This window comes from Cyanistes caeruleus, chromosome 17 (genome assembly GCF_971803275.1).
Source record: "Cyanistes caeruleus chromosome 17, bCyaCae1.hap1.1, whole genome shotgun sequence".
In the NCBI taxonomy this organism is placed as follows: domain Eukaryota; kingdom Metazoa; phylum Chordata; class Aves; order Passeriformes; family Paridae; genus Cyanistes; species Cyanistes caeruleus.
Window position 1 is genome coordinate 3016960 of NC_141717.1, and position 6904 is coordinate 3023863.

The following is a 6904-nucleotide window of genomic DNA, read 5'->3' on the forward strand; positions in this document are numbered from 1 at the left end:
CCACTTGTATCTCTTTATTTTGTTGGTCTTTGTGTTTTCCAGCTGTTAATGTTGGTCTCTCTTCAGATGCTGTTTGGTTCTTTGGGGAATCACTGGACATGGGTGGCAAAAGAGCTGTGAAAACATCAGGGAGTGTAGAGGCAAAGCAGGAGAATCTGTAACTATGATAGTTTTGTAGCTGAAAATGGGATGCAGCCCTTGGTTGAGTCAAGGAGCAGTGGCTGTTCAGGCAGAAATGCCATACTAGATTCCCTCTGTGTGTCTGCCTTACACCATGCACATGGTTTGCAAGAATCCTCTCTCCTGCTCAGTGGGGCTCTGAGCAGCCCTGGAACTTGTTTAGCTTATCTTTAAATTGCCAGATTAAGATGCTGTGAGTGAGTTTGGTTAACTCTTAGGGTGCTGTGCTGGACAGGGCAACCTCCAGCTCTTTAAGCTACAGGAACCCTGGCTGTGCACAGGAGTAAAATTCCTGCTGCTTGGGAGGCCATTTGAGAAGTTTCATTAACATCACCTAACATTTAGTTTTTATTCAGATGCAGAAGAGGAAAAGTGACAGTTTAGAGGGTGCTGAGACGATTGAGACGTCCTCCATCCTACAGTGGCTGGTGATAATCCTGTCAGGAACACTGTGGCCAGCAGGAGCAGGGCAGTGACTGTCCCCCTGTGCTGGGCACTGCTGAGGCACCTCCAGTCCTGGGGGCAGTCCTGGGCCCCTCACAACAAGAAAGACATTGAGGGGCTGGAGTGTGTCCACAGAAGGGGCTGGAGCAGCAGGAGCAGCTGAGGGAGCTGGAAAGGGGCTCAGCCTGGAGAAAAGGAGGCTCAAGGGGGACCTTCTGGCTCTGCACAACTCCCTGACAGGAGGGGCAGCCAGGGGGGTCAGGATCTGCTCCCAGGGAACAGGGACAGGAGAGGAAACAGCCTCAAGTTATGCCAAGACAGATTCAGATTGGGCATTGGGGAAATTTCTACATGGAAAGGGTGGGCAGGCACTGGCACAGCAGCCCAGGACAGTGGCAGAGTCACCATCCCTGGAGAGATTCAAGAAACGTGGATGTGGCACTTGGGACAGGGGCTGGTGCTACATTAATTGAGGATTTTTTCCAACCCAAATGATTCTATGACTGTAACACTGACAGAAGTAATTAAAACCTTTGGCGATTTGTGCTGTGAGCAGCACAGCAGGTGAGTGTGGTACCCTGCAAGCTGCACAGCTGATAAAAGTGCCTAAAAATAGCAGTGTTGGTACAATGCCTGAGCTGAGGCTGGATGCTGGTTTGTAACTTGCTGCACTGAGAAGCAGAGAGTGCTTGGAGTCAGCTGGCCATGAACTTCCTGACACATTTCGACTTCCCCATCCTGAGAATCTTCCAGGAATCCCAGCAGCCCTTCAGGTGCTCATTTTTTGCCATGAGGGATTTGTGACCAAAAGGTCAAATAAGGTGTCTGTTACTAGAGCACACACCTAGCCTGTGTCCTTGTGCCCATCAAACATGGTTAGAGGTGGTGGTGGTTTTGGGATACAGGAAGGAGCCACAGCAGCAGGATCACGAGTGTGCTTTGGCCCAAATCTCACACTCTATCCTGCTGCTTTGTCTGAGCCACTGCATCCTCACCTCTGGGACTCAGCTTTCCCTTTTACTTTGCGAACACCTGCATGGAATGCTGGTGTATGAGGATGATATTCCTGGCTAATAGAGCAGATCCTAGAGGGAAAAGGTGGATGTATGGCATTATGCTGATGAACACAAATTGAAGTGCTGACAGGAACACAGGCAAGTTGTTCTAAAGCTGGTGTCTGGATAATGATTCTGTGTCTGAAAAGGCAACAGAGGCTCTTTGGTAAATAGATTCCTGGCTGTGAGCAATGCTGCTTTGTGCAGAACATTGATCTACTGGATTTGATTTTTTTCCTGGTATCTTATTTACAGCTGCCTGACTTCATCTTGTGGTAGGTTCCTGGGGTTTTGTGTGGTGGGGGGGTTGTTAATTTTTCTCTACAAGTTAAACTTTGTGTGCTGAAAAACCATTGGTGATAAACAGTGTGGCTTCCTCTCCTGCCCTGCCCAGGCTCATCAGCTATGAAGTCAAACCTATATTCTCCAGGGCAGAAGATGGAAAACATTTATGGGGAGTGAAATCCAGTTTGAAAGGACATTCCAGAGACCTCGTGCTTTTAAACTTGGACAGAATCCCTCTCACGTCTGGCGAGGGACGTTGAAACTGGACTGGCCATAAAGTGGTTCACGGGGCCAGACTGAGAACAGTTTTCTCTTGTCCAGACTTCCTGCTGAGACCATCGAGAGTGTCTTGGGCAGGCTCCAGGTCTGTGATTTATGGACAAACCACAAGCCAGGAATCTGCAATCCAAGCTCCTTGAGCAGCAACTGTTTAAAACATTATGGAAAGAAATGGCCACTGCTTCCAAGAGAAGAAAACTTGGGAGCCATTAATAATGTTTAGCACTTCTGCAGTTATTAATTAATCCTCATGCTCCTGTTGTGAAATGAATCAGAATAATTCTTACTGTACAAATAAGGTCTGCATGGAGCTTAAATAGATTTCTTTAAGAGGCACAGTCCATCTGCACTAAGAACATAGCACAGGACTCCAGAATCCCAGCACTAAGTGAAACAGACCCCTCCAAAATCCAAAGGCATGAAAAAAAGGACCTGCTGGATTTGCGTGAGGCAGTAAACACAAACTTAGAGCACCTTCAAGAGGCTCTGCCCAATATCCAGCTCAAAGTTCGTCCCAGGGCAGTTCTAAGTCTGCCCAAACCTTACCCATTGAAATAATGTTGTTTCCCAGTAACTCCTGGGTTCAAAAATTCCTGGGATTTCAGAGAATCTATGGAAGCTTGGCTGCTTAGTGGAATCATCCTGCACTAAGTCCTTTCCGGATGGTTTTCTCCCCTATTGTTTGGGAAGAAAAGGATGCTAAAATCTGTCTTGCTCTCTACCCAGAACTGCTCACCTCCTGATGCTTCTGGAGTGAGTGAAACATGGGTTTTCCTACTCTTTCATCAGGAGGAAGATTTTCTTCCAGGAAAAAAAGTCATTCATTCTCCCTCTGTTCACAGCATAATTTTGTGTTTCTCTGTAACCTCCCTCTTCCCTGGGGCACTTCATGGCTGATGCTGTGGTTCAATGCAGCCCAGACCAGGAGAGGATCTTCTCTGCCTGGACACTCATTTCCCTATTCTCACAGGATAAATGGTGTTCTTTGGTGCTGAAGCTCCTTCTAACAAGAATTTAATCTAAACTCACAAGGTCCTTCCCATCACATGCCTCCTGGAACTAGTTTGATGTGTAAACAAGTGGGAATAAGTAAAGTCTGGCCGAAATGGAAGAGCTGGCAGAAGCACAGGGACCAAAGGCTTTAGTAAGCACTTAAATTTGTAAAGACTCCTGACGGTCTCATTATTAAATCTATTTACATCAGCAGGAAAGATGAAAAATTAGGGAAAGAAGCAGAGTTTCCTCCTCTTTTTAAATCCACATGGCAAAAGGCATTGTAAAGAGTTGTCCATTAAACATCCATCCAATGTTATTCCAAATGTCATGATAGGATCTGCAGGGGACTTGGGGTCAATTAATCCAGCAGTCTGAGGAGCCAAGCAGAGCTTGTTCTCCTTCTGCGGCCCAAGTAAATGAGGGGTAACTGCAGTTAAAACCAGCCCAGAACTAGATCAATAAACCTGTCCTTCATGGAACTGTGTCACATTAAATCCTTTGAAACATGGGAAATCAGAGCTGTGGCAGGAGGCAGAGGGAGATTCAGCTTGTTTTGTTTCACTGGTGCCTCTTGATCCCTAGACTTGCTCTGTCCCAAGTAGTTTAGCAGGTGTTTTAAGAAACAAGTGTTCAAAGTTATCTTGCAACAGGCTTCAGGAAATCAAAGGATAAGGCTTAGGGTATTTAGATGGCAACTGTATTTATAATGTATTTATAGATTCTTTAATGCCCAGTGCCCTGGCTGAATGATGGTGATTCTTCTTGGAAATGATAATTCATTCCACTTCCCAAGAGAACCAGATAAATTTTGGTTTATACCACTCAAACTCATGCCATGTGAGTTACTGAATGGAAACACGCTTGTTTTCCTGGCAAGCTTCCAAGAGGAGATGGATATAGTGACCTACACCATCCCAAACATTCACACTTGAGAGGAAAACAAACCAGTCTGCTCTTGAGGAAAATACTGTATTTTTCTTCGTTTGGCCCTTTCAAGTCTCTGTGCTGAGTCTGCACTGAGCTCTGTCATCCATAAGAGAGATTAACACAATAAATTGATGCAAACTCAAACTTTCCTCATTGGAATTGGCCTCAGTGATTCCTTCTCTGATCAGGCTGCTGATCTGAATTGAATCAGTTTGTATGAAAAGCTTAAAAAAGTTAATCTGAAGATGCTAAAGAGCCACCAGTGTTACAAGTCTTAACAGAAAGCAGGGGATCTGCTCTTAAACCGAGCAGAGAAAGTGAAACAAATTCTGAGCAATGCTGACTGCAGCACAGTAATGGGGATGATTATGTACATTCTGTAGAATATGTAATTTGTGTATTCATAGATATGTAGATAATCATATTTACTATAAATCCCACTGCACAGCAAATTCTAGCAGTTATTTTGAAAACCTTTTCATGTCAGCAATAATGTTCATAAGTCCCATAATCGTTGTTTTCTGCAGAGACAACCCAAAGCCACAGTGTGACAGTAAATATCCTGCCTCTCACAGCATGTATCCCAAGTGCTGCTATTTCAGGGACCTGCCTCCATCCACACAGTTCTAATTCAGGGGTGAGTATACATTAGATTAAGCAAAAATTTTCATACTGGAGCCTAAAACATTGGAGCCCTGAGCAGCATCTGATATAGAGCAGTTCCCTGGAGTGGGGGGGGTGGGGAGGAAAAGTGAATTATTAAAAAATTGTGAATGGAAGTCCAGTTTGCTTCAGATCAGCTGTCTGATTTTGGGAGGGTTGCTTCTCCTTGCTGTCATTGTGGCTGCATCCTCCAGCTGATGTTCAGAAATAGCGAACAAAGAACCATGTCCTTATTGCCTTTAGGAATGGCTTTGAAATGTCCTGTGAAATAGATGCCCATTTGGTGGCCAGGATATGGACCATTAAGTGTCAGTGCTTCTGGATGCATATTCACTGGAAATACCACAATTCCTTTGGCTTTTGAGTGCTTTTGAGTTCAGTTTAGGGCATTGTGCAACAAGATGTTCCTGTGCCTTGGTGTAGTTCCTGCATCTTGGCTCAGAACCGGAGCACTTTCAGTCTATTTGTGCAATGGGCACTTACAAGTTCTTGCAGGATTTTCTTCTGAGGGATCCCAATTCCCATCAGTGCAGCAACTTCAGCAAGAACTTGAATAAACCAGCAGAAGTGTTGAAAGACATAAACCAAAGGATTTCTTCACATCAGTTTTTCACTGACAGGGGCATGTTGCACCTCTGGGCAGGTCTACTGCAGAAAATACACCCCTCAATTCTGCCAAAATAACCATTCTTTGCTTAAAATTCAAGGTTTCCAGCTCAAATTGTTTGAGCAGATTAAAAATTAAATTGCTTTGCTGGAAGTGAAAACTCACAGTGCCTCAAGAGCTTATTTCTTTCGAAAAGTTGTAGTCAATTTTTTTTTCTTAAGGTTTCCAAACAGACAATGCTGTAACAGCCTCAGGTTCTTTTAGTGATGTCAAATTATGGAGTGAGATGCAATTATGGGATAATGAAATGTGTAAAGGAGACATCATATTGTTCACTATTAGAACTGATTTGTAGTTATTAGTGAAGTGCCTGTCTTAATGTTTGCAAAGCTCCAGCATGTTCTGTGTACCACTAAACCTCTTTCCTCTGCCTCTTGGCCTGTTAAAAAGTGTTGTTCAGGAGAGATTTTAGTTCTTGCCACAGCCAGACTAAGCATTAAGAAAGAAGTCCTGATTTCAACATTGAAATCGTAATTTGAATCACACATTCAAAATTCATATCCCTCCCACCACTTCTCAGGTGATTTTACACCTGCAAACCTTTAGCTACCATTATCTAATGATTTGGAGGAAATTGTTGTTGATCCCAACCCCAAGGTGTTACTCATGGGGATCCTGAGCCAGGGCCAAATGTAGTGGAAGCAAGTGAAAGTAGAAGAGAGTACTTGTTTTCTTGCTCAACTCCAGGCAGAAAAAAGTACAAAATAAAAAGGTTCTCTCTTTTGACAGAAAAACTTGGGAAAAGCTTGACCTATGCCACTGCTCACCGTGAAATGTCAACGTTTCCATCAATTTCCATACCAGCAGCACAGCACTGATTACAACCCCAGAACATTACAATTGTAACGGGCTTCAGCTGCAGCTGCACAACCGCCACAAGGGTCCCTGAAGTTTTAATGTGGAGACGAGTGATTTTAATGGCAGTTCCGGGCTAACAAGCAGGTGGTGTGTATTTCTCTCCCTACTTAAAACTTATATTTTTATAGATTGATTTCTATATACTGGAACTTGTTAAAAATAAAAACTAACCGTGCTGTACCATATGCTCTCTTTCGGTGGAGTTCTGGTCATTCCCCTCAGTGACAGGCGGTGCCAAGGACTTGATCAAACGCCCTCCCTGTTCTTTACAGGCTGGGGCCGGGGCCGGGCTCATTGGGGCCATGAGGAGGGCCGTGGTGGCCGCGGCCCGCCCGCTTCGGGCTGGGTTCGCCTCAGGAGACGGCGCCACCCGGTCGGAGAAAGGCTCAGGCTGCTCTCCCGGGGTGAGGAGCAGCAGCGCCCGGAGCCCCCCGCCTCGCCGCCGGGACAAGAGGAACTCCGCGGCCCCATGAGGGGAATGGGAAGGTGGGGGGGGGGGGGGGGGGCAGGTAGGAACGGTCTCTATGACAACCGGTGGCGGGAAGCCCGC

The 6904-nt window shown here is 45.4% G+C and overlaps 1 long non-coding RNA gene across 1 annotated transcript; it reads right to left on the minus strand.

Moving 5' to 3' along the window:
* Positions 1–13: 13 nt before the first annotated feature.
* LOC147650009 (uncharacterized) lies at positions 14–6620 on the minus strand. The gene is made up of 2 exons (XR_015277332.1): positions 6536–6620; positions 14–114 (listed from the first exon to the last, which is right to left on the minus strand). It is a non-coding gene; the product is annotated as an uncharacterized LOC147650009 (long non-coding RNA).
* Positions 6621–6904: the final 284 nt, after the last annotated feature.